This window comes from Leptinotarsa decemlineata, unplaced genomic scaffold, assembly GCF_025532065.1.
Source record: "Leptinotarsa decemlineata unplaced genomic scaffold, Ldec_3_MD MMD2_tig00003192_RagTag_RagTag, whole genome shotgun sequence".
Lineage (NCBI taxonomy): Eukaryota > Metazoa > Arthropoda > Insecta > Coleoptera > Chrysomelidae > Leptinotarsa > Leptinotarsa decemlineata.
In genome coordinates this window covers 3,863,796-3,890,737 of record NW_027412582.1, presented here as the reverse complement: position 1 = coordinate 3,890,737, position 26,942 = coordinate 3,863,796, and the positions used below count along the sequence as shown (strand labels likewise).

Below are 26,942 nucleotides of genomic sequence, written 5' to 3'. Positions count from 1 at the left end.
AATTTCACATCTTCAAACTATTTCAGAAGCATAGATTTTTCACCTTCCAAAAGAGATGCTTTAGAATAGAGATTAATTAGAGATTACTGAATATAATCCAAATTAACTGTAATGTGAGGAAATCAACTCTGCATAAAAATTCAAGAAAGAAAGCACCATAAACCAAAATTGTTCAAGTGTAATATTTTCCTGAAAGAGAATAAAAAGCAATAACAATAAAACAATATTTCTGTATCTTCCAATACACCTGTAAGAAAATATATTCCTCCAATGTTTTGCTGGTAAAATGAAAATCAAAACACTTCCCATCTATATTACTTTTGTGAAATTATGAACATAAAATATCGAAGATAATTTTGTGAATGAAAAAATCAAAAGCTATTCTCAGACCTGATTGATTTTTGTCGTTTTTATGGTTGAAAATGTATATGAATTACCTAAGTAAAAAAAGATCATACAACCAAATTATATTTGGTTGTAAAAAATATAAATATACATTTTCATATCTTCAAACTATTTCAGAAGCATAGATTTTTCGTCTTCCAAAAGAGATGCTTTTGAATAGAGATTAATTAGAGATTACTGAATATAATCCAAATTAACTGTAATGTGAGGATCAAGAGAAAATGTAAATCAACTCTGCATAACAGTTTAAGAAAGAAAGCACCATAGACCAAAATTGTTCAATTGTAATATTTTCCTGAAAGAGAATAAAAAACAATAACAATAAAACAATATTTCTGTAACAATAAAACAAATATTCTTGTATCTTCCAATACACGTAAGAAAATATATTCCTCCAATGTTGGGCTGGTAAAATGAAAATCAAAACACTTCCCATCTATATTACTTTTGTAAAATTATGAACATAAAATATCGAAAATAATTTTGTAAATGAAAACATCAAAAGCTAATATTAGCCCAGATTGGTTTTTGTCTTTTCAATGTTATCGTTGTTATGTAACATGGTTGAAAATGCATGTTTATTACATATCAACTAATAAAAGGTCCTTCAACCAAAATTATTTGATTATAAATTGAGAAGAATGATTGTAAAAATAAATTAAAACAGCACCAACATTAACTATTCCACACAATTTCACAAATTTCGTTGTTTTTCTCTTAATTGTTTAGTTGAGTCTTGCGCTTGAGATGGTTGTGGTAGCGTTTCAGCTGTCTTCATCATAGAGCAGGACTATCTGGAAAAAAAGATAAGATTCAACACTCATAAATTTCAGTCATCAATACAGTTAAACTAAACCTACATGCTTCTATTTCCACTACTATGTTCTATAGTTTTCTGTGGAATGAATATATTATTATAAATTATTATTGTGAAGCATGGCATCATATCTCTAATAAGTATGGGAACATAGATTTACTCAAATGATCAAAAAAATTAATGTCGATACCAATCCTGCTAGTTTGAAAATGGTGTATGAATAACGTTTGTTCAAAATTAACTGACAATTAATAGTACATATCACTGCAACTGACTGAGCAAAGCCTAAATTAAAGCTACTCATAAGCCACAGCAAAGGGTCTTCTTCAACATTGAAGATCTCGGCTGACCTTTGCTTTCCTCAGGTCAAGTGGGCTGAAATCAGAAATCAGCGGAGTTCATCATGACCTGCCAGGATGGTGTCTTTAACAGCTTAGTCTACCGAATTCGTGTGATCACTATATAGGTTCTAGACACAAGGTGCAGGGCCTGCCGCGAGGCGTCTGAGACTCTAATACACTTGCAAAGGTTTGACAAGACCAAAACATCAAAACCCTAAAGTGTGTCTTTCAGTACAGCTACACTGTTATTCTTCTTGAAACTGGTTTCAAAACCAAAGCAGAACCATCAAACAATGCAAAAGCTTTGAGCGCTGTTAACCCAAAATTCAGATGTTCAAATTTCTAACCACAGAGACCTATTCTAGTGACATTTCGAAGACTATTTTTCATTATCAAACCTTCAATCGATTTGATATTATTAGTGTCAATAATAATAATATTAAATTGATTTACATAAAAAGATGATTTATAAGTACAAATTATAATGTTTTCATTCAAATAGATTAGATAAAGAAAATTATTAGTATTTAAAATGTCACCAGATGATACATATTTATTTTTCTATGCAAAATTTTATAAATTCAAGTTACTGATAAATTGATTTTGTGAATGAATTGCAGTGCCACTTGCTTGAGACTTGCCACTTGCTTGCTTTCTTTGATGATCCAGCATGTTTGCATTCTCGAAATTCTTTCACTCTCATACATTTCTGGGTGGACTATAATTACATTTCAAGTAAAAAATATTTCAGTATATCTTCTTCAAAATCCGTGAACTTTTAGGTTCTTTCATTGTCATTTCCTTTACTTGTCATTTCAATTGGGCGTACCCTATCTCGTCAACAAGAAATTATCTTTTAAAAAGTTGGCAAAGGAAGTGTAAAAACTTAAACATACTCTTCCAACATATTTCATGAATATCCTCGTTATAAAAAAAAACATTTTGTTTTTACACACAGTAAGTGGCTGTGACGCCACTTCTGTACTTTTTGAAAAAGGGGAAAACCTTTTTTAAGAACACTCGAGAGACTTCCGAATTTGTATAAACTTTCTACAGCATTCGAAAAAGAAAACTGCCCGGTTCAAACATTATTTGAGAAAAGAGTGCAAAACTTGTTGGCAATCTGTAATGATCCAAAATCTGAGTACTGATTGTTTTTGCTAAGCACAGTTCTTCAAGTTTACAAAACTGAATAAACCTGTACAGTTATCAAACCAACATTTCAACGGTGTTTATTATCAAGTTCAGACTTGGTTAGGGCATGATTTAGAACCCCAGAGTTGGGTTGGATAGTGGGTGATGAATTCCTGGGACCTATTATGACAATGAATCCACCAACTCCAGAGGAATTGCTCAACACAATATTCTGCATCTGCAAGAATGGTTGTGACTCGCGATATGGGTGCAGGAGAGGAGGGTTGCAGTGCTCTTTAGCTTGCGGCCAGTGTAATGAGCAAGATTGTCTCAATTCTTCACCATATCAGAGTGATGTCTATGATACCTTTGACCCCGAAATCCTAGAAGAACTAGAGACGAACATCATTTAAGACCAGAATGAAGAAGAATTCGAAACTTTACAGCGAGCAGAAGACGATGATGAAGAAAAAAAGAAAATTGAAATTAGAATTTGCAGTTATTATTATTCAATTATTTTAATCTGTTCAAAAATGTATGAAATAGTATTTTTTTAGGAAAACATCAATCAAAAATGTAATTATTTTTTTTTTAGTAAGGGAAGAATGAGTATAAATTAGATAAGAAATAACATGTAATTGAAGTATTTCCTTTAATGACTTTTAATTACATGAGTAGGTAGGTTTAATTAAATGAGTAGATACTCAATTCATACAAAAAAAACTGAATATAATGTAATAGTTAATGTTATTTAGAAGTATGTGTTTGTCAATAATTTATAGACTTTATACAGCGTGTTTTCAATTGGGACAACCGGTTGACCTCGAATCAGGTTGAACACTGCACTCTCTGCTCTGTATTTCGAAAATGGTTCAAGATATAGAAACAAACAGAAGTTTTGATGCATTTAATCCTCTACAATATTTATAGTGAATACGAATAGCATAAAACTCATAGGAATCGAGATATTTGGAAAAAAATGCAAAACATACTTTTTTTTTTCGGTCTTCCATTGTCTAATATGATATAAATTGATTTGAAATCCCTGAAAGAATCTATCCGAAGACGATTGTGGATACTGACAATCGAAACGTCGTGAAGTAACTTGGCTTGGAATCTTTTAATTTTTAATTTTCATTTCTTGTTAATAGTTTCATTCTTAATTGTTGCTTGTTTTTTTTTTCATTGTAAATTCAGTGTTTTTGCTTAATATAATTATTATTTTTCATCTAATCTAGTTAATTTTTATAGATTCTTTCAAGGATTTCAAATTAATTTATATCATATTAGACAATGGAAGTCCGAGCTAATGAAATGCTCCACAATACATTGTCAACCACCTTAAAACATACATTTTTTTCAGGTTTTCAACTTCAAAACTGACGAAATTCAATACAATCTTTGAATCTATATTTTTCCCCTTGGGGGGTGGAAACTCTCGATTCCCGTTCCTGATGTTTATTTATGTTATACAAAGAACCTACCTGCATATTTCAAGATTCTAGGTTCAGTAACTTCGGCTGTATGTTAATATAAGTGTGTCAGTCGATCAATAGGTACCCATGTCTAAAAGCTACTTCTTTGCATGATCTACACATCTTTGTATAGAGTTAGTACTTTTGAAATTGATTGCTTCATTCCTTTTTTTGGAAGATTCCCAAATTTTTTTTTTCGAGATAATGAGTGTTTTGTAATCTTTCTTTGAATTCATGTGTTTGAAAATGGTATTATCTAAGAGCATTGTATACAAAAACAGAGAGAAAAAGTTGGAATCTTACCATTTGTTTGTCCATGTACTCCGAACAACCACTATTCTTATGGGTATGCTGCATTCAACAAATGTTTCCAGATATTTTCACTCAAATTAATCCATAATCCGTATTCATATCAGACACATCTGAAATGCCAGCACTTCTTATGTGATTAAACATACAACTGTTCATGTAAAACTGATTTCAGGTCTGAAATGAAACGAAAAAAACAGTAAAAAAGTGACCACATTTTCGAAAATGAAATGAAGTAATTCATTCAATGAGTCAGGATTCGCTACAGACATTTTTATCATAGAATTCAGAAGGAGCTCATAAATTTTCAGTTTGGAACTCTACTCCTGAATCTAAAACTCGGCCCTTTTTTCATCATTCAAAGTTTATATTTGATTTCCTCAATTCCAAGTTTTTTGAAAATGATCATTCTGTGTATGTGCCTATATATGTTTCAAGATAAACATAACTTCATCCATGATGGTGTCTTCAGGCATGTTTGTACAGACACATATCTGCTGATTCCATTACATACCATATTATTTCTAAGAAAATAGTACATGTAAATAAAAAAAAACAAGTATCGGCCAGTTCTATTCAATAATATGTTAATTAATGACATTTTATAAGAATACGTTCAGAAGTGCTGAATGAATAACTTCCTGTTGGTCGTTCAGAAGACAATTTGAATATTTGCGTTCATTGATTTCCAGAGATTCTAGCAACTTTAATTTTTGTCCTTTATTTTATGTATGTAATATGTCGTATTCCATGTTGAAATCGTGGTTTTTCTCTAAAAGGTGACAAGCATAGGCGGAATTAGTTTTCATTAGCTCAAAACTTCTTTCATGTTCGGCGATTCTCGTTTTGAAATTTTTTGAAGTCCTTCCTATATAAACTTTTGGACATGATCCACATGTTAGTTTGTAAACCCCTGATTTGTAAAATTTGTACATTTTTGACTTGTTCTTTATATGTCTACCCAAGGAGTTACCAGGTCTTATATGCTATATTAATGTTTTCTTTTCTTAGTAGTCCTTTTATTTTATCCAATGATGTTCCTGTATATGTGAGTGTTAATGTGGTGTATACTTGGTTAATAGCCTGTTTGAGAAGTTTTTTGTCAAGTTTGTTTATAATAATGTTCGGGTTGGAGTAGTTATTTACTGCAATTTGTTTTATCAAATTTATATACTTATTAAAATTCTTTGTGGACCATCGAGATGCTGGTTAGTCTGTAGATCAAGCTATGGTAAGCTGCTAATTTATGTTGATGAGAGTAATTGGAATGACTGTTGATAGTTGTGTCTGTATAGAATCTGCTAGAATCTTTGGAAATAAATTAGGGCAAATATTTTTTTCCAAAATTTACCTTTGGTGAAGTTAACTCACTCATCTTGAACTGAAAAGATTTCATCAGAATCGAAGCAAGAAACAAGTAATAATTATTTACATATTTCAAGTGGAGAAAACCCTAAGTCAATATATTATCTGAAAAAAAATTAAATGATTGTTTGAAAGTAAATGAAAATTAATGAAGTTGAGTGTTCAAATTGTCGATCATTTTGTAAAACGCACTTCACAGTTCTGGAATTCAAACTTCAAATAGATTTGCCTAATTCGTCTCCTTGAATACCTTCCAATGCATTCTCAATCTTCTCGCAAGAAATCAGAATTGTCGAATTTGTCATAAGTTCTGTTAATACAAATTACAGAATCGAAATGTTTTTTCAAGATCATTACAGGTAACCCTGTCTCTTGACTATATTATCAATTGCAGTTTTTGATAAATTGCATTCCTTGACCGGAATGCAACTGGATTTGAGTCAGAACATTGATATTGTTGATAGACTTGTTTTTTCGTATATATCTACACATCTCTAGTTTATTGAATGTATTATTTTCAAGTAGTAGATAAAAAAGACCATAACAAGAAATGTCATATTATTTGTCACTTCATTCATTGTGTCACAAAAACTTATTGTCGTTAAATACTTTTCTGTGTAATTTAAATTCAACTTATTCGAAATGGTAAAATACACAAATGAAGAAAAGGGGGTATGAACTGTACATAAAACTAGATAGGAATTCGTTCAAAGCAAAACAAAGGTACGATGAATTAAATCCTGACAGAACAAAACCAAATATTGAAATGTTTCGACATTTATCTACAAAGTTATTAGCACATAATTCAGTTATTAAATCTAGAGTTTCTCATGTACGACAAAACGAGCCTATCAATGACATCAATGTTCATTCATTTTGAAGAGGTTTAGATCACTTGGTGATTTAAACACGTGTCGAGGTGTTAAAATAACTGTTTGGTGTTGGGAAAAAACCCGGTAATCTTCAAGAGGAAGATCTTCCTCTTGAAGATGATCACTTGGTGATCGAAACACGTGTCGAGGTGTTAAAATAACGGTTTGGTGTTGGAAAAAAACTCGGTAATCTTCAAGAGGAAGATCTTCCTCTTGAAGATGATCACTTGGTGGTCGAAACACGTGTCGAGGTGTTAAAATAACGGTTTGATGTTGGGAAAAAACCCGGTAATTTTCAAGAGGAAGATCTTCCTCATGAAGATGATCACTTGGTGATCTAAACACGTGTTGAGGTGTTAAAATAACGGTTTGGTGTTGGGAAAAAACCCGGTAATCTTCAAGAGGAAGATCTTCCTCTTGAAGATGATCACTTGGTGATCTAAACACGTGTCGAGGTGTTAAAATAACCGTTTGTTGTTGGAAAAAAACTCCAGTAATATTCATTACTACACCAAAGGTTCCAAACAGTGCATCACAAGTTCCTATACGGTATCGGCGTAATAGTCCCTAGATCCAACAATACAAATCAAGAATAGTGACATATTTATTATTTAAATCGAACTCTTCCCGATTCACGGATTGGAAGAATAGATCCAGTGGCTGGGCCTGCCAGATTACTGGATTTGAATCCGCTGGATTTTTATTTGTGAGGATATCTCACAAATAAAATTTATAATACTCAGAATCCAACAAAAGAGATTATTCGCGAGAAGATTGAGAATGCATTTGAAGGTATTCAAAGAGACGAAATAAGCAAATGTAAAAGAAGTTAAGAGTTCCAGAACCGCAAAGTGCATTTTAAAAAATGGTGGACACTTCGAACACTTACTACAATAATTATCATTTACTCTCGAATAATCATTCAATGTTTTTTTCAAATGAATGATAGTTTCATTTGATCATTATGAATGAAGTTTTTTTCCTATTTTGAAATATGTAAATAATTATTACTTGTTTCTTTCTTTGATTCTGATAAAATCTATTCAGTTTAAGATAAGTGAGTTGATTTTCTTATCGAAATGTATTGCATGTAAATTTAATACATATCCAAACTAAAAAAAATTTGGATAAGGGTCATATCACCTGGAATCAACTTTGAATGACTTTCTGTGATATATGTCATAAAATATGCAGGCTCGTATTGAAAGAAAAGAGGTTCAGGATGACCCAGAGAGTACGAAACATTGGATTCGAAATCTGATTACGTCAAATTGAGGAGGATTAACTACCAAATAAAAAATGCCTGTAACTTTTTTTGATATTCTTTTAAATAACGTGGAAAGAAAAAGAAAAATAAAAATGATTTTTCTCCTAATATCTCAATAAGTGGCCCTGATATTCTCAATTTTATCAAACTACTTGACAATGCTTCTATGAATGCAACTTTTTCCCCATTGTGTCAACTTTCCAACAATCGTGGTTTAAAAGTTTACCAATATTATCCCATTAAAAAAGTTGCCACTCTGTATAAAAGACATTGTAGAATAGTTTGATGTATCAATAACTGATGAACGTAACATGTAGGGAGACGTTTTTAAATAAAATGTATTGTGAAAATTTCATAATTATTATCATGGATAGTGTTATCAATTTTCATCAACGGGTCAGATTAACATTAATTTTCTTAAATGTAATTTTGTCTGGTTTACATTTTTCCACAATGTTGTTCCAATTTTCAACTATACATTGTTTTACTATTTCCAAAGGAAGATTTGTAAAACGTGAAACAATGTCCAGGCTTATCATAACATAATTTTAAAGTATTTGAAAATTGTTAATAAATTGGCTGAATGAAAATCAATCTTTCATTTGATATGGATTGTTTTTGTTGGAATTCATTAACATATTTGTTAAAAATTTGCACAGTTTACAATTCGGAGCATCAATGATTGATCCGATGGATCTCATCGACAGAGTTGTTCATAGAAAGAAGCATTCAAGGTTAAAAATTGTTGGAAGATATGCAAAAAAATTCGATGACGAGATCATTTATATAATCTTAAAATGATGCTTCAGCTGTAGATTTTTTTCTTGAGAAAAGTTGACAGTCATTTTCAAATTTCTACCTAGGTATATCTTTCAAGGCATTCAAGTATGTACCTCAGTAGTATTCTGAAACTCTCATTTATTCATTCATGAATTTCATCTCTTAGCAAAAATAAAAAATACTTTGTAGTATATTTTAAAGGTACATACTTTTGGGCAATAGACAAACCCCCGCAATGGTTAAGGTTGCGCCACTGAGAATGGCGCAACACTTGGTAACACTTTATATATTATATATGTGTTTACTGGACAGTTCACAAAACGGCAACACATGTTTCGCTATACAATAGCTCGTAGAAGTGTTGTCGTACCAACTAAATTCTACCCGATTAGTGCTTCATATAATAACAATTTGAATTAAATGACCTACCTTCTTATTGACTAATAATTTTTACCTGCGTTCAGGGAAAAACTAATTGACAATTTCAGACATAAAAAAATTACCAGCTCACTAAATGGACATGGAACAAACTAATTGCTAAATTCCATATAACAAAACGGATATAGAAGAGGAGAAGAATTCAATTTTGTTTGGTTCTCTAGTAAATTTTCAGAGTTTTCAAATCTAATTATTTTCTAAGTATTCCAAATGATACAGGTACTACGTGTCTGTTTTTTTTATTCTTTGGAAAAAGGTTCTTCCTCTTTGGCCAATATAAAGTTTTGGGCAAGAACCAACAGTCAACTCCTCATTTATCCGACACTAAAGTTTTGTCTTCATTGTTTTCAATAAATCGGCTTAAATTAATATATGTTTCGTAAGTCACACCCCAAGTGTATCCTTTTTAAAAAAAACGAGCGATTTTATTGGTTGATTCAACAAAGTACGTCAATGTCCTTTGGCGCTTATTATTGTTTCCTAATTGATATTGTTTCAACTGATTATTGAGAATTCATTTGTCAAGGTTGTCCATAAAAATTTCAGCTAGCAAAGGACTCGACAGGTTTCCCATTACAAGCTGCATGAATAAAACTTTTCATTGAATTGAAAATAATTTTAAGATACACAAATAGAAAGTGGGTCTAGAACTGTTTTAATTGGCAAAATGGTAGGAAATAAGTTTTGGACATCAAACGATATAAATTTAGCATTATCAGGAAAAGTTATGTTTCCAATATTATTCACTAATTAATATGTATTATTTATACTAAATCGCGGTCAATTAATTTTACGGGCAATTCTGACTTTTTTTACAGATGGAGCCGTTACAAACGATACCATAGGTCTAATTGGAAATTTGGTTTTATTTCAGGCACAGATAAGTAGATGAAATCTTTTGAAATTTTCCACAAACCATCTTATATGGCCATTGTCATACATAATTTCTTGACACATCCCTAACAAGTAGCAGAGTTCAATGTTATGATGCACAGACTATTGAATATTCTACTTTCAGAAAGTAATTTTCTGAAAGAATTGAATGTTATCAAAGATATTGCTGTCAACAACAGTATGGACTTCATTCTTTTCAACAAAACAAGTCATTTACCAGATCTATCCCACTTCTCAAAACAATAATAAAGGTCCTAAGATATTGACACACTTCGGGGATCCCACCAATTACATCACTCGTTTTTAGGCTGATTCATTGAAAACAATTAAGACAAAACTTCAGTGTCTAATAGATCAAGAGAATATAAATTGTAGTTCGTACCCAAAATTGATATTGGCAAAACGGGAAAAACCGTTTTCAAAAGACTTAAAGAACATAGAAGTAGTTTCTTGAACGTGGAGACCAATTTCACATTTGCAAATCATCTTTTAATAGAGGAACATGAGTTCAATCACGACTATGAAGTAATCCATTTCTACCAGGGTTGCCTTTTATATTTCAGGATTAGGGAACAAAAACAAATATTAATCATCGTAATTTATCATTCGAGAGAAACGTCAACAAAAAGTATTTATGACGAGGAAGACTTTTCAGTAAATACAACTATAATAAGTTTGCCCAACTTTGTGAAGAGTCTGACTGGAATAACGTCCTACATTTTGAGGACCCCCTGAGTGAATTCCATACATTAATATCTGTGAATTTCAATTGTGCATTTCCCATTCGAAATTTAAAAAACAAAACCAAAAAACCTTGGATTACAAAAGGTATAAAAGTATCTGCAAAAAACATGCGAGCACTGCATCACATTCGAAAACATGGAAATATCGATAATACTGATTTCATGAACTATTTTAGTAAGTATAGGAATATATATAGAAAAGTAATTAAAAATGCCAAAAATATGTATTACTTCAACAGAATTGAACACTCCAATAATAAACAAAAAGAAACATGGAATATTATCAATGAATTGAGAGGAAAGCATATGACTGAGTCAATAAAACCAATTCTTAACTCAGATGAATTGAACTCATTTTATTGTTCTGTGGCAACTAAACTAGCTGAAAAAATCATTGTGAAAAACGACCCAATGTCGTACTTGAAGAATATTACAGTAACTTCTACTTTCTTCTTCGCACCTACGGATATCTATGAAATAAAAGAAATGTTTGGTGAAATCAAAAATAAAAATTCGGTGGGGTGGGATGCCATTTCCTTAAAAATTCTGATAACTCTTCCTGAAAGGGCTTTGAGTGTGTTGGCGGAGGCAATAAATTTCTCATTCTCTAAAGGTATGTTCCCATCGTGTCTGAAAATTGCCACAATCATTCCTCTACATAAGGGAGGCGATCTTGACAACCCAGCTAATTTTAGGCCAATTGCTTTGCTACCCGTCTTGTCTAAAATTATAGAAAAACTGGTAAAAAAACGAGTAATATCCGTCCTCGAGAAAAACAAGGTGATAAATTTATTCCAATTTGGCTTTCAGTCTTCAAAAGGTACACAAGACGCCATATTTTCACTCATGGAAAACCTGTACACCAATCTGAATGACAGAGAATCTGCGGCGGCCATGTTTTGTGACCTAACCAAAGCCTTCGATTGTGTAGACCACATGCTGCTTCTTCGCAAGCTGGAAGTTTACGGATTTAGAGGATCGGCATTACTTTGGTTTGAGGCGTACCTTTCTCATCGGCGGCAGAATGTTCTATTAGATGGAATTTCATCAGAGGAACGCTTCATTGACAGTGGGGTTCCACAAGGTTCCGTTTTGGGTCCGGTGTTGTTTCTCATTTATGTCAATGACTTGGTCCATGTTAACGTAAGTGGTGAATTCACATGTTTCGCTGACGACACCAGTATCCTCTGGCATAGCAATATATCCTCCAATTTACTTGATCAAATCATCGTCGACATAAGAACGGTTAAAGAGTGGTGTGATTCCAATCTCTTAACATTGAACATCGATAAAACAAAGGTGATCACGTTTAGATGTAACATAGGGGAAGTACACTTGGAAAATGTAAAAATTGAAAATTTGGAGAAAAACAAATTTTTAGGGCTCTTCATTGATGAAAATCTAAAATTTGATTTCCATGTCGACTACTTATGTAAAAGACTAGCAGCAGGATGTCATGCAGTGAGAGTTGTTGCAAGAGAGTTGGACACTACTATCACAAGATCAGTTTATTTTGCACAAATTGAATCCTATTTACGTTATGGAATTTGTTTCTGGGGAAATTGTGCAAAATTTCGTTTCAATATGGTATTCTCTCTACAAAAAAGAGCCATCAGATATTTATGCAAGGCTAGCTACAGGGATTCATGCCGCCCATTATTTGTGAAGCAAAAAATTCTGACCTTAGTATGTCTTTTTATTTTGGAAACAGTGTGTCTTATCCACAAAAAATATAAAAATCAATTTGGGAACACCGCAACTTATAGTACACGTCAGTCTTACTCCGTTTCCCTTCCCACACCTTCTCTAGCCCTTACACAAAATTCTATTATTTTCAATAGCAAGAAGTTATTTAACCACCTTCCCATTAATTTAGGGCGAATATATAATGGAAAGAAATTCAGAAAGAAAGTGAAAGAATACCTTGTTGGGAGGCCCTATTATAGTGTGGACGAATTCTACCAAGGCTCTATCGAATAATTGACATGTAGCTTTGTGTAAACAAGTTATTGAAACCAACACAAAATGGCTATCAATGTTCATTATGTAGAATTATATATTCATAAATTAATGTACTTATATTTGTAGCTGTTCAGCTGGACTTAATATTGTTCTGTCCATATACTCTGCTCCGGTGTTTAAGCATTATTTTATAGTTTATATTTGTTAATTGTCCCTTATACATGTTTTACTTTACTAGACTTTGCCAATAAGATGTTTATATCTTGGGTAATAAAGCATATTTTGATTTGATTTGATTTGATTTGAAAATCAGGTTATTGTTCTTCAAAATATTCCACATGAAGATCTATACACTTCTGCATGCGTTTGAACCAATTATCGAAGCACTTATACCACACTGATTGAGGTATCTCCAAAACATGCATTCTGAATGCAGCAACCGCTTCTTCGGGTATCGAAAAACGTTGACCTCTCAGTTTGTTTTTTACGTGCGGGAATAAAAAGAAATCATTCGATGCCAAGTCAGGACTATACGGCGGGTGACTCATCAAATCGATGTTTTGGTTGCTCAAAAATGCAGTTATTGGAGTGATCCGGCGGTTGGTTTTCCTGATTTCTTGGAAGACAACTGGCAAACAAATGGTTGTGTACCACTCAGAATTGACTGTTCAGCGTTGTTCTAGTGGTATGGTTGCGACATGTCCAGTTTTTCCGAAAAAACAGGCGACCATTCGCTTTGAAGTGTTTCGTGCGCAAAGAACTTTTGTTGGATTTGGCTCATCTTGAAACACCCATACAGTCGACTGCTGTTTACTTTCGGACTCATACGTGTAAATCCACGATTCATCACCTGTCACTATGTAATAGACGTGTTTCAAGGCACCGCGATCGTATTTTTTGAGCATTTCCTTCGACCAATCGACACGAGCCTTTTTTTGAGCGATTGACAAATTGTGTGGGATCCAACGCAAACAAATTTTTTGACAGTCAAATGCTTATGCAATATTTAATGTATGCTGGTCCCACTAATGCCTAAGTTTGTCTCAATCTCACGATAAGTCACATGACGATCTTGCAATATCAGTTCGGCACAGCATCAATGGTTTTCGGAACAACTGATTTTGGACGACCTTCACGAAATTCGTCTTGGAATGAACTATGACCACGATTGAATTCACCATACCATCGATAAACACTGGTTCTTGATGGAGCTTCATCGCCAAAAATTGAATTAAGTTCATCCATGCACTGCTGCTGAGTTAATCCACGCCAAAAGTTGTAAAAAATAATCGCGCGAAAATGTTAACGATTTAATTCCCTTTTTGGGCGGAGATGAATCTTTTAAGTTACTGTAAACAACACAAATAGCGCGTGTATGCCAAAACGTTCTGAGTACGTATAAACTCAAAAATGTCCAACTTCACGATAGAGCTGTCAGTTGCCATATTGCAACACTAGGATTGCCAAATCCCAAAACAAAAAGGGCAACCCTCGAAAAAAAAGATTTGAGATCCAAATCTTTTGGAATGCTTAGACATTAATACATTTAAAAATTCTGAAAATGTACTGAAATACTAGATAGAATTGAATTCTTTCCCGCATCTGAATCTATTTTCTAAAGTGGAAATATAGAAATTAGTAATAATAATAATAATAATAATATGTCTTTATTAGAACAGCATGAAAAACTTTTTTTTTTCTTTTTTTTTTTTACACATAACTGCTGACCTAAAAGGCGAAGTTCAGTAGCCCACTACGTATAACCTAGTGAGGTCCTGCTCTACCACTTAACCTTTTACCTTACTATATTAGAGACCGCACTTGATACATGGTATCCTGCGAGGTCTCCAATTACACTAACCTAACCTACCTTATCCTACTTAACCTACAAGATTTTCCTAGTTTACATTCATTTAGAAGATCTTACACTAGAATAACTGAATAACTGTTTGTTTGCTCCAAAGGAATTATATCAGTAAACACGTTTGATAAACTTCAACATATTTAAAATACAAGGTCTAATAAATCAAAATCAAAACTGCATGGTTCAGATGTGATCGTAACGTCAGTTAGAAGGGTTGAGAAATGCTGCGTTAACTATCAGTACTTCAGATTTTATCCTTTATTAAAAATTGAAAAATGGTTTTTTTGAATTTATAATTAGAGGTGTTTATAATATCTGAGGGCAATACATTCAGGATACTACCTATATTATAAGAGAATGAACGTTTAAATAAACTTGAATTGTATCGTAGGATATGGATTCGATTTTTCTGACGAATGTTTATAGAGTGAATTTGTGACCGAAATGATATTTTGTTATATAAATATTTAGGTGTCTTTTCTATCAAAATTCTGTGGAAGGTACATGCACTATGAAAAAATATTCTTTTCTTCATATTCAGCCAGCCAAGTTCCTTGAGTTTAACCGATACATGGGAATATCTTCTCAAACCGTATATGAATCTGATACACGAATTCTGAATTTTTTTAAATCGGGACTCGTCTCTTATAGTTAGACAAGGACCATAAATCACATCTCCGAAGGTAAGCTGAGACAAGATCAATGATTCTGATAAAACAATTTTTGTTTGCTGATTCAGAATGTGTCGACATCCATACAGGAGTTTAATTTTTCCGAAGGATTTTTTAATAAGGTGGTCGATATGTGCCGTGAATCGTAGTTGATAGTCCATATATTATCCATTAGATTATTATGTAGATATTTGATGAGTTGGTTAAGTTTATCCTATATTTCTTAAATTTTTAATTAGTTAATATCTAAACTCTGATGAAATCATTACTATTTATTTATTCATTTACGGCAATGCCAATTTTTTACAGGGCTATTCAAATTCGTTTCCGTACATGGGGATCTCGTAAACGATAAAAGATAGAGTATCAGTTAAATTATGGCAAAGTTGCGTATTTTAGAGACCTATTCAATGATGTAAAGAAATCGAATATAGCTCTTTTGGTTCTGGAGATATACAGGAAAAACCAAAAAATCCCAAATTATTTTTTTGCCTATATCTTCTTTATTCGCAGACATATTGAAAATATGTCCACAGTTTGTAGTTTTTGGATCGTAGACGTTCACTTCATACTGATAAATTAAATTCAATTTTATATTTCGGGATTTTTCGTTTATATTCGATTATGATTGTGTGACTTATTCCCTTTTAAATTACGGCCCTAGAAATTGGTTGACTGAGTTGAATAAAAACACAATAGCAACTTTCACGTCTCCCTATGTACCGTAGAGTTTTTCGAGAGAATTTTTTTTAATTTTTAGGTACCTATTCATATTTTTTCCATTGCTCTGAGCGTTTTCTGCAATGAACTTCGAATAAGAAAACCTTTTATGATTATCTGAAACATATCTACAACAAAAATATATTATTTTGATGAGCAGAAAAAAAAAATGGTAGCAATAATAACATCCGAAACGAACACTATAATTATAATAAAAACTGAAATGAAGTAAGTAATTTATATACACACAAAAATTAATTGTGCAATAAATGTTCGAATTGGAGTCCTTCCATTTCGAGACAAATGATGGGACAATAAGATGGTCTGGAAGATCACCACTTCTTACTATTTTGGACTATTTTCTATTGGGGACATTGAAAAATAGGATTTACGCTGGCAGAGAGATAGAAAATGTGGAAGACTCGAGATTGAGGATTTTGAATGATTTCGCAACAATGCAGCAAATAAGTATACTAAGGACAATAAATAATATGAAACACAGAGTTTAAAAATGTCTCGTACCATTCGAACATTTATTGCGCCAATAATTTTTTTGGGTACCTATATAAATTACTTCATTTCAATTTTCATTACAATTATAGTGTTCGTTTCGAATGTTATTAATGCTGTCATTTCTTTTTCTGCTTATTAAAACACATATAATATATTTTTGACGTAGATATGTTTCAAATAATCATAAAAGGTTTTCTTATTCAAAGTTCATTGTAGAAAACGCTCAGAGCAAAGGAAAAAATATGAATAGGTACCTAAAAATTTTAAAAAAACTCTCGAAAAACTCTTACGATACATAAGGAGACGTGAAAGTTGCTATTATGTTTATATTCAACTCAGTCAACCAATTTCCAGGGCCGTAATTTAAAAGGGAATAATTCACACAAATATAATCGAATATTACCGAAACATCCCGAAATATAAAATTGAATTCAATTTCTCAGTATGAAGTGAAAGTCTACGATCCAAAAACTACAACAAAAAATACAGGTCCGTATTTAAAAATTCAAAGATGGGGGTGGCCCAAGTCAGATGACACCTTGTATAAAAGATTCATGGATATATTCTGAGTCCACTTCAAGTGCCAATAGCAAAATGTAGACAGATGTTCAATATGTCTACGAATAAAGAAGATATAGGCAAAAAAATTATTCGGGATTTTTTGGTTTTTTCTGTATATCTCCAGAACCAAAAGAGCTATATTTGATTTCATTATATCATTGAATAGGTCTCTAAAATTCACAACTTTGGCACAATTTAACTGACACTCTATCTCTTATTGTTTACGATATCCCCATGTACAGAAACGAATTTGAATAGCCCTGTATATAAAATAAAATAAAAAAAATTGTAAAAATAATGAATTAGAATCTTTTCACAGTCTTTTTGAATGTTTCCAAAGAAGAATTAAAAAATTCTAAATCTACATTGTATGTATTTGCAAGTCTCAAAATTCTACCTACAGATTAATTCCGGCTATAGTTGGTGCGACAAAAGGGTACTTTGAAAATTTCCGAATTTCTTGTTCCCCTTGGATTTACATTTGAAGTTATAAGTTCGACAAAGTTCCAGGGAATTGATGCTACCATTGATTATTTTATGAATTAGTGTAAGATCTGCTTCTAATCTTCTATGAGCCAGAGTATTCAAGTTAAGAATGTCCAATATAATTTTAGTCATATTCACTAATATGATATCCCGTTTATATGCAAAGTACCTCAAAAACTTATTTTGAACACTTTCAAGCATGTCAATATCCACATGATATGAAGGGCACCGAATTGTGGAATTGTATTCGATTATTGATCTAACAATTGAACAATATATGATTTTTATTGAAGTGAGAGATAATTCATTTGCAGATCTAAGAATGAAACCTAACATTTTAGCGCTTTAGAAGTAATATTTGCAATATGACAAGACAAGACAATTTATTTTCCACTGAATTTTACAATACAAGTACCATAGATTATGGGAATCGTCACTAATAAGTAGGTTATAATAATATTACAATTTCACTTTTTGGGCATAAAATAAAATAAATTAATATAAATAAATAGGTACATGTACACACTTTAAAAATTAATAAATGAAATATAAGTTTATCAATACTAATTAGAATTATTTATTAAAAATTTGAATCAAAAGACTACTGTTTCATGTGGTCCTAGTCAAAATTTTCATTCAAAAACTCCTGAACTGAATAATAGCATTTCTGTACTAAAAACTTTTTTAGATAATTTTTAAATGAACTTGTGCTGAGTTCTCTAAATTTCTTAATTTCACATATTTTATTGTAGCATTTGATTCCTATATAATTGGGATTCTCCTGTCCAATTGATAATCTAGAGAAACATAAATTAATGGTGTCCTTCTGCCGCGTATTATGATTGTGAACATCCTTTTTTGTTTTGAGAGAGTTATGTTTATTTATGATGTGAACAATTATTGAGTAAATGTACAAGCTTGGTAATGACATAATATCCAGCTCAACAAAGTGGTTTTTACAAGATGTTTTGCTAGATAAATTCAGCATGCTCCTTATAATTTTTTTTTGAGTGATAAATAATTGACCACTATTATGGGCTTTTCCCCAGAAAATCAGACCATATGACAGGCATGACTGAATAAGGCCAAAATATAGTAGTTTCAGTACTTCCATTGACACTGTGTTACGCAAGTTTCTAATAATGAAGCAATATGAGCTCAGTTTTGAGGATGTATGTTCAACATGATCGTTCCATGTGAGTTTTTGATCCAAGTGGACCCCTAAAAATTTTGTACAGGTCGAGTTTTCTAATGATGTTTCTTCAGTTTTAAGTAAACAGTTATTGACCTGTCTATATTCAGAGATATGTTATTATTACCACACCATTGGGTTATGTTTTGTGATAGATTCGTCAGCTTTGTCCTGTATTTCCCCCTTGAGTGTCCAGTGATGATTAAATTAGTGTCATCTGCATAAATAATTGGATAGCTTGTTTTATTTACCTCCATGGGTAGATCAGTTATAAATATATTGAATAAGGTTGGTAACAAACATGATCCTTGAGGAGTGCCTATTCTAGTTTCAATCGGCTCGGATCGGACACCGTTGATTTCTACTTGTTGATTTCTATTTGACAGATATGAATGTATCCATTCCAAACACGGACCTCTAACACCAATATGATACAGTTTAGCTTTCAACAAATTGTGATCAACGGTATCGAACGCCCGGCTCATATCAAAGAACAGTCCCATTATGTTTTCTTTTTTGTTCAACGCGTCATGGATGTGAGATATAGCTTCTTCTAATGCTGTCGTGGTAGATTTTTTCGCTCTAAACCCATGCTGTGAACTATCTAAAATATTAAACCTTTCGAGGTAATTGCAGAGTCTTACGTTATAAGAGTATTCATATATTCATATATTCAATGTGACACTGAACCGCCACTGCCCTATAATTTTTGGCCTCCTTTCTACACCCCTTTTACTTGTAGAGTGGAACAACTCTTGAGAACTTCAATTGTTCAGGGTATTTACCTTCATAAAAGCTTCTATTTATTAAAATACTTAGTGGATGTGATAAAATGTCACCAACAGCCTTGATGACATTTCCTGGGGTTTAAATATGCAATACGGGATTTAATTGACTAAGTAGGTTATATGATTCAAATAGTTATTATATAGAGCAGAATTCAGTCAGAATAGAAATGCTTGAGGAAGCTATGGTATAGTGAAACTATCCAGCGAAAACCTCACAGTGTGTTACATAAATACACCAACAAAATATTCCGCTTTGATTGATTTTGTCATTGGCAGTATCTGAAATTCAATTCACAATTAATTTTTTTTTGTTAGTTTGTAACTATTTTCATTCAATGCTCACTTTTGTAAGTACTCCTTTTTTCTGCAACTATATTTTCATAAACTACATCTTTCGATTTGATCTCCACAAACTTTATATAAAGAAATATATCACGACGTATTTCAGTAACACAGACGCTTTTTCGTAGTGAAATAAGTACTTAATTTGATTCAATTGAGTATTCAATTCTCTCTAACACAGTAGCTTCATCGTAGTGAAGAAAATACTTGATTGAACTTAATTCACTACAAAAAAAGTAACTGTGTTAGCAAAACATGTCTCGATATATTTCTCTAAATAAAGTTTGTGAAGATCAAATTGTACGGTGTAGTTTATGAAATTACTATAGATCTTCATCAAGTAATGGCTGAGTTGATCAGAAAAAAAAATACAACTATATTTTTATATTATACAATGATATATAGAGTGGAGAGATTAACTCAACTGTCTAAGTGAATAAAAAGCGTAAGATTGTTGAAGCTTTCGAGAACTTATTGGCTCCTCTTCAAGAACTGCATAGAACAATGAGATATAATTCAACAATTGAAACAAGTGAAAAGTAATACTTACTAAAAGTGAGGTTATGAATATGAAACTAGAAAGGAAATCAATGTTTTCCTTAATACATTATAAAATCTAAAGGATATAAGAGCACTCGCAAAGTTCAACACATGAATCATATGCGATTTATAATCTGATCTGGCAAAGTTTTGACTAGTCCAAGGAACTTTTACTAAGAGATAATGATTGTTCAGTAATATCTCCTTGAATGCAAGTGTTTGAAAATGGTAATATCAAAAAGCATTGTGTACAATCACAGGAAAAAAAATATTGGAATCTTACCATTTGTCCGTCAATGTACTCCGAACAACCACCTTATAGGTATGAAACTGACTTCCGCAAGCTGCATTCAACGAGTGTTCCTGGGTGATTCCACTCAAATTTATACATAACCCATATCCGTAACAGACACATCTGGAATGCCAGCACTTATGGGCTGGGCCTAAACATACAACTGTCCATGCAAGGTTGATTTCTGGTCTGAAATAAAAAAAAACAGTAAAAAGCTGTCTGTTTCCAGAAATGAAATGACGATATTCATTCAATGAGTCAGGATTTAATACTTTTTTTTCTTTTTATGCGGAGAATAACCCCCACTATCCATGCTCATGATTCAAAGCTTAAATTTTCATCTTAAATACTATAATCAGAGATAACCTAAATTAATTATATAAGCTGGAAAATGTTAACTTAAAAAAAAACACACCTGTTTTTTTTTTTATCGCCTCTACTGATAGCCAATGCGTCTTAGCATTATTCGCCTCAATTTTCTCTTACCTGCAAACACTACAACGACCGAACACAGATGTTATTTTCTTCTTCTTCTTCTTCTTTTAATTTTGGTCCCAGCTTCCAGGTTTGGCGCTATTATGACCAGTACTCTTTTTATTTCAGTGTTGACTGTAACAAAAACTTTGTCCGGGGAGTACAAAAGTCTTGTATTACACAATATTGTACTCCATATATATATATATATATATATATATATATATATATATATATATATATATATATATATATATATATATATATATATATATATATATATATATATATATATATATATATATATATATATATATAAAGTGGATGATCTTAGCGACTGGAGAAAAGTACGGTAAAATGAATCAACAGGGTCTCTCAGTCAAAAAATCAAAAATCAAACTCTGCTTTACTTTGCCAAGCTTTCGCTTCTAATGGGATGTTTCTTCAGGGCAGTAAAAATTAGTGAAAAACAATAAATTGAACGAAAAAGATAAACATGTTTGTTTAACTTTTTCGTCAATTTATATGTTCAACGATTTATATTTTGTTAACGAAAAAGTTAAAACATGTTGAACAATTTTTTTTTCGTCGATTTATATGTGTTATATATTGGATAACTTAGTGGACTGTTTTAATAGGTCTTTGAAAATGATCGAGTAGTTCGTTCTGTTCAGTGGTGCTAATGAATGAGAATTAACTAACAATAATAATGATATCAAAAAGAGAGAATTAACTAACAATAATAATGATATCAAAAAGAGAGAATTTAACGTGTCTGTGATTTCCTTACCTTGATTTTGGTCACAACGGCACTTGAGGAATCGGTGAATATCAGGCTAACGCGTATGTTATCTATGCTATCCATAGTTTCATATCGACAGTATATAACGGCCGCATAACCATGTTCACTGGCATCAGCAAAGCCATGCAGGGTACAGGAAAAAGAAGAGTTATGGAATAGAAAGCGAGGAACGCTAATGTTTGAGAGAATTGGAAGCTCATCCTTTATCCGATTCCAAATGCATGTCACTTCCGAAGGAGGATTTTCGTCCCAGCCTATTCCTAAGGTCCACAAATGTTGAATGAGCCTTTTTGCAAAAAGAGTAAGAGGACTAAGAAATCCCAAAGGGTCGAATATCCTGGCAATTTCGGAAAGTATATTTCGCTTGGAGCAAGGCACCGACTTGGAACATATAGTGAAAGAAAAATGATCAGCGGAAGCAATCCACTGTAAACCTAGAACCTTTATAGTTGAATCATTATTAAGATCAAGCGAGGTAGAGTTATCCGAAACTTCTTGGTCAAGTAAAGAAGTGTGATTACTTTTCCATTTGTGAAGCACGAATCCTTCTCTTCTGAGCAACGAAATGAGTTGAGATTTGAGACTATGAGCTTCTTGAACTGACTGGCAACTTGTCACGATGTCATCTACATAGGAGGAGGTTTTTATGGCTTTAACTGCCAAGGGGAATTCTTCACCTTCATCCTGAGCAAGCTGCAGAAGGGTTCTTATCGCAAGAAAAGGGGCCGAGCTCACTCCATAAGTGACAGTATTTAGAACGTATTTCTGAACTGGCTCGTTTGGAAAGAATCTCCATAGAATTTTCTGATACTTCCTATGCTGTATGGAAAGGAGAATTTGACGATACATTTGACGAATGTCTACCATGAGAGCGATAGGATTTATTCTGAAATTCAATAGGAGAGTAACCAAGTCACTCTGAAGCTTGTCTGAGTGATACCCCACCTGTGGTTTTCGCAGAAGCATCGAATACCACTCTCAGTTTGGTGGTAGCGCTTTCTGGTCGCAAAACACAATGATGTGGGATGAAATATTCATCAGCGTTATTGTATGTTTCTGTTATAGGTGACATATGGTGTTGAGAGAGATAATCCCGCATAAATTCGGAATACTGTTCTTTAATGAAGGATTTCTATTCAATTTGAGTTCGAGAAGATGAAATCGTCGGAGAGCGAGTTCTAGAGAATTAGAGAATATAGGTGCATTGGCTCGAAAGGGAAGTGAGACTATATATCTGCCTGAGGCTGTTCGGGACACAGTTTTAGAGAATATATCTTCGCAAACAGAATCTTCAGGAGAGGACTTACATATTCTTGGGACTTCCTCCAGTTCCCAAAAACGTTTGAGTGTAGAGTCGAGATAAGGATTACAAGAGCAATGTAAAGATGTGAGTAATTCCGAACTAGAAGGGTTGGGAATTGATCTCATGAGAATCCAACCAAAAATGGTATGAAATGCGTTGGGTTCGTTATGTTTCCCAGGCCGGCGACCACTATTTAGGATCAAAGAAAATATTTCGGATCCTAGAAGAAGATCGATTTCATTGGAGATGTTGAAATGAGGGTCAGCAAGCTTGAGGTTCGACAAATGAGACCAAGACGTAACATTGAGGTCATGACTAGGCATTTTATTACAAACCTTGGGCATTACGATGGCATTCAACTTGATAAGAGGTTTAGGGCTAGTGCACGGGCGAATCTGCAGGGAGACTGCTTTAGAAGGACTGCTTTAGAAGGAATTCATTTCATTTATACCTTGGATGGAGAGGGAAATATTGTGTTTTTGATTATATAATCCAAGACGATTGCAGCAACTTTGGCTTATAATGTTGATTTGTGAACCTGAAACGAGGAGGGCACGAATTTGCTGATAGTCACCGCGGGCATCAAGAACTTCAATAAGAGCTGTTGATAAGAGTATGGTAGTATTCATGTTCGACGGTTGACATTGAGAATGAGTTGAGGGTTTGATGTTCGTGAAAGCAGAAGAAGCTTGATTTTGTGGTAGATTATCTCCTACAGGAGGCAGAGATGAGCTTTGATCTTGATGAAGTTGATTTATGGGAGGAGCGGTGATGCCAAAGTGTAACAAAGTATGATGTGTCTGCCCACAATTAGGACAGTGTGATTTTGAAGTGCAATCTTTCATCACATGTCTTGAACCGAGACAGTTGAAGCACCATCTTTTCGTTTTCACCATATTAAAGCGATCCTTAACATTCAGAGAGATGAATTGTGGATATTTGTAAATATGATGATTGCCATCACAAACTGAACAGATCACTTGTTTAACCTGGGCGTGAAACGATCTTCTGGGGGTAAAATTGGAAGATGAGTTTTGCAAATGTGTTCTGGCTTTAATATCGGGTTTAGGAATTTTCTTCTGTGTGCAATCGAAAGTTCTATCTAAGGCACTAGATTGTTTTAACACGAAATCTCGAAGGTCATCAAATGTCGGTATATCATCAGAACCAATTTCAATTTCGAATCGACCAACTGTATTTGAATCTAACCGCCGTACAAGCATATTAAAAAGCAAAAAGCTCCATTGGTCTGTAGGAAACCCTAAATTTTTGAGAGCTGCAATATTTTCTGTGAACGTGTCTACGAGTTTTCTGAGATTTTGAGAGGAAATATTATTATCAGGGATTCGAGGAGCATTTTCTAACTCGAGATAGTGAGCATTCGTAAGGAGTCTTTTGTTTTCGTTACGTTTTATCAAAGAATTGTATGCAACAATATAGTTTGCATCCGAGATAGGGTTACACTTCACAAGTGCTAACGGAGACCCCGACAGAGATGAGATTAGGTAATTAAATTCATCTATGTTTTTCAAAGAGGAGTTATCATGGACTAAACTGTTGAACATGTCAATAAAGGTTTTCCATTGCTTGAAATTGCCATCAAATTTAACAAGTTCGATTTTTGGCAATCTCACATGACTCATTTCGGGTGGACTTGGGTTGTTTACAACATCGACTGTATTGAATAATTGAGAAAAGGTAGATTTTGCTGCATAATAATGCTTGTAAAATCCTCTGGATAAAACTTTAAATTCCTCATTGTCATATTCATCCACTGAAATGAGGAGTGGCAAAAGAACTGCATTATGCTTTTCAAAGTCTTGATAAATATTTTCTATGTGCGAACACATTGATTTAAATAGAGAATGAAGATCCACAGACGTTTTGGCAGCTTCTGCTATTTCAGCAATATCGCTCATACGGTCTATACAAATTTGTTGAAGAGCCCGACATTGTTTTATTTTATACGCGTTAGCCGTCATCTTGAACTACCACTGAATTGCTAAATAACAAGCTTCAAAATAGCTTGATACGAACAAACAAAAATTTTCAAGAATTCACAATATCCGGCTCGTATGGACCATGTTATATATTGGGTAACTTAGTGGACTGTTTTTATAGGTCTTTGAACTTTATCGAGTAGTTCGTTCTGTTCAGTAGTGCTAATGAATGAGAATTAACTAACAATAATAATGATATCAAAAAGAGAGAATTTAACGTGTCTGTGATTTCTTTACCTTGATTTTGGTCACAACGGCACTTGAGGAATCGGTGAATAGAGAGAGAGAGAGAGAGAGAGATAAGAAACTGCACTTTTTCAGTACAACTGCAGTTTTCTCGAGCACTTTCGGTTCTTTCTCCGGAATGGAACATTTTGTCTATATGTTCTTCCTCTCGCGGCAGACAGAAAATCACAGTCTTCTCGCGATAAGAATATAAACAAAAAAAAAAGAAAACAAAAACTCCACTTAATCAGACAAACACACTATACAGGGAGGTGGTGACGATACAATATGTTCAATTTATTGTTTTTCACTAATTTTTACTGCCCTGAAGAAGCTTCCCATTAGAAGCGAAAGCTTGGCAAAGTGAAGCAGAGTTTGATTTTTTTACTGAGAGACCCCGTTAGTCCATTTTACCGTATGTATATATGTATATATATATATATATATATATATATATATATATATATATATATATATATATATATATATATATATATATATAGACGATATTCATATTGACGGTTCTTGACGATAAACCTTGAGGTGGTGATAGCTGAGGTCATGACTAGCTCATAACAGGAAAAAAGTTTAGGTTAAAGTGTTTTCGTTTTCGAGATATCGGAAATTTTCTTTTTTTCGAAAATCGGCGACTCGGTTTAGTATTTTCAATGTTACGTCATAAAAACATGACTTATCAACAGTAAAAAAAAAACTATTTTGTATAGCAAAATAATATCCGCACACGACAGTAATACCAAAAGCTTGCGATCATTGGAAATAACTGGAAAAAAAAAATAAAATAAATTTTGAAATGAAACAAATTTTTTGGTAAACTTTGACCTATCACAGTGAAAAAAATGTACTGTGCTTGACTGAAAAGTATTTCAGAAAGTTGGCGCATTTAATGGAGATTCCAAGATGGTGTAATAGTTAACTTTCTGGCAGACCTCCAAGAAAATATTGAAGCTAGAAGAAAAAAGGTATTAAGAATCCAAGAATAAATGGCTATATCAATTATCACAAAACATTAGCACTGGGTGAAAAACATCCACAAAATAAAAAATGATGTTTTAAAAAAAATAAAAAATATTGAAGGTAGAAGAAAAAAAATTTTTTTCACCCTTCGTAATTTTTCAAGGAAAATTTATTTGTGGGATAATTTTGTAGATACAGTACTATGTATTGTAATTAAAAAATAAAAATCAAATAAATCATGTAAGCAAACTTTATTAAAAGCTTTTACCGTAAATACTCGAACTGAGCACCACCTGCCCGGATACAGGTACGACATCTGCAAATAAAAGAGCGTGTCACAAATCGTGCCTTGCGTAATCGATTGCACGTTTCAGCGGCGCCGTTAATACGAT

General features: G+C 32.9%; 1 long non-coding RNA gene across 2 annotated transcripts; it reads right to left on the bottom strand.

The window, feature by feature from the left end:
- Positions 1-831: 831 nt before the first annotated feature.
- Positions 832-21,404, bottom strand: LOC141483273 (uncharacterized). 2 transcript variants are annotated; one of them, XR_012465990.1, is made up of 4 exons: positions 21,258-21,404; positions 20,763-20,960; positions 4,476-4,658; positions 832-1,199 (listed from the first exon to the last, which is right to left on the bottom strand). It is a non-coding gene; the product is annotated as an uncharacterized lncRNA (long non-coding RNA). The 2 variants fall into 2 exon arrangements; XR_012465989.1 differs by lacking the exon at positions 21,258-21,404 and having other exon boundaries at positions 20,763-21,131.
- Positions 21,405-26,942: the final 5,538 nt, after the last annotated feature.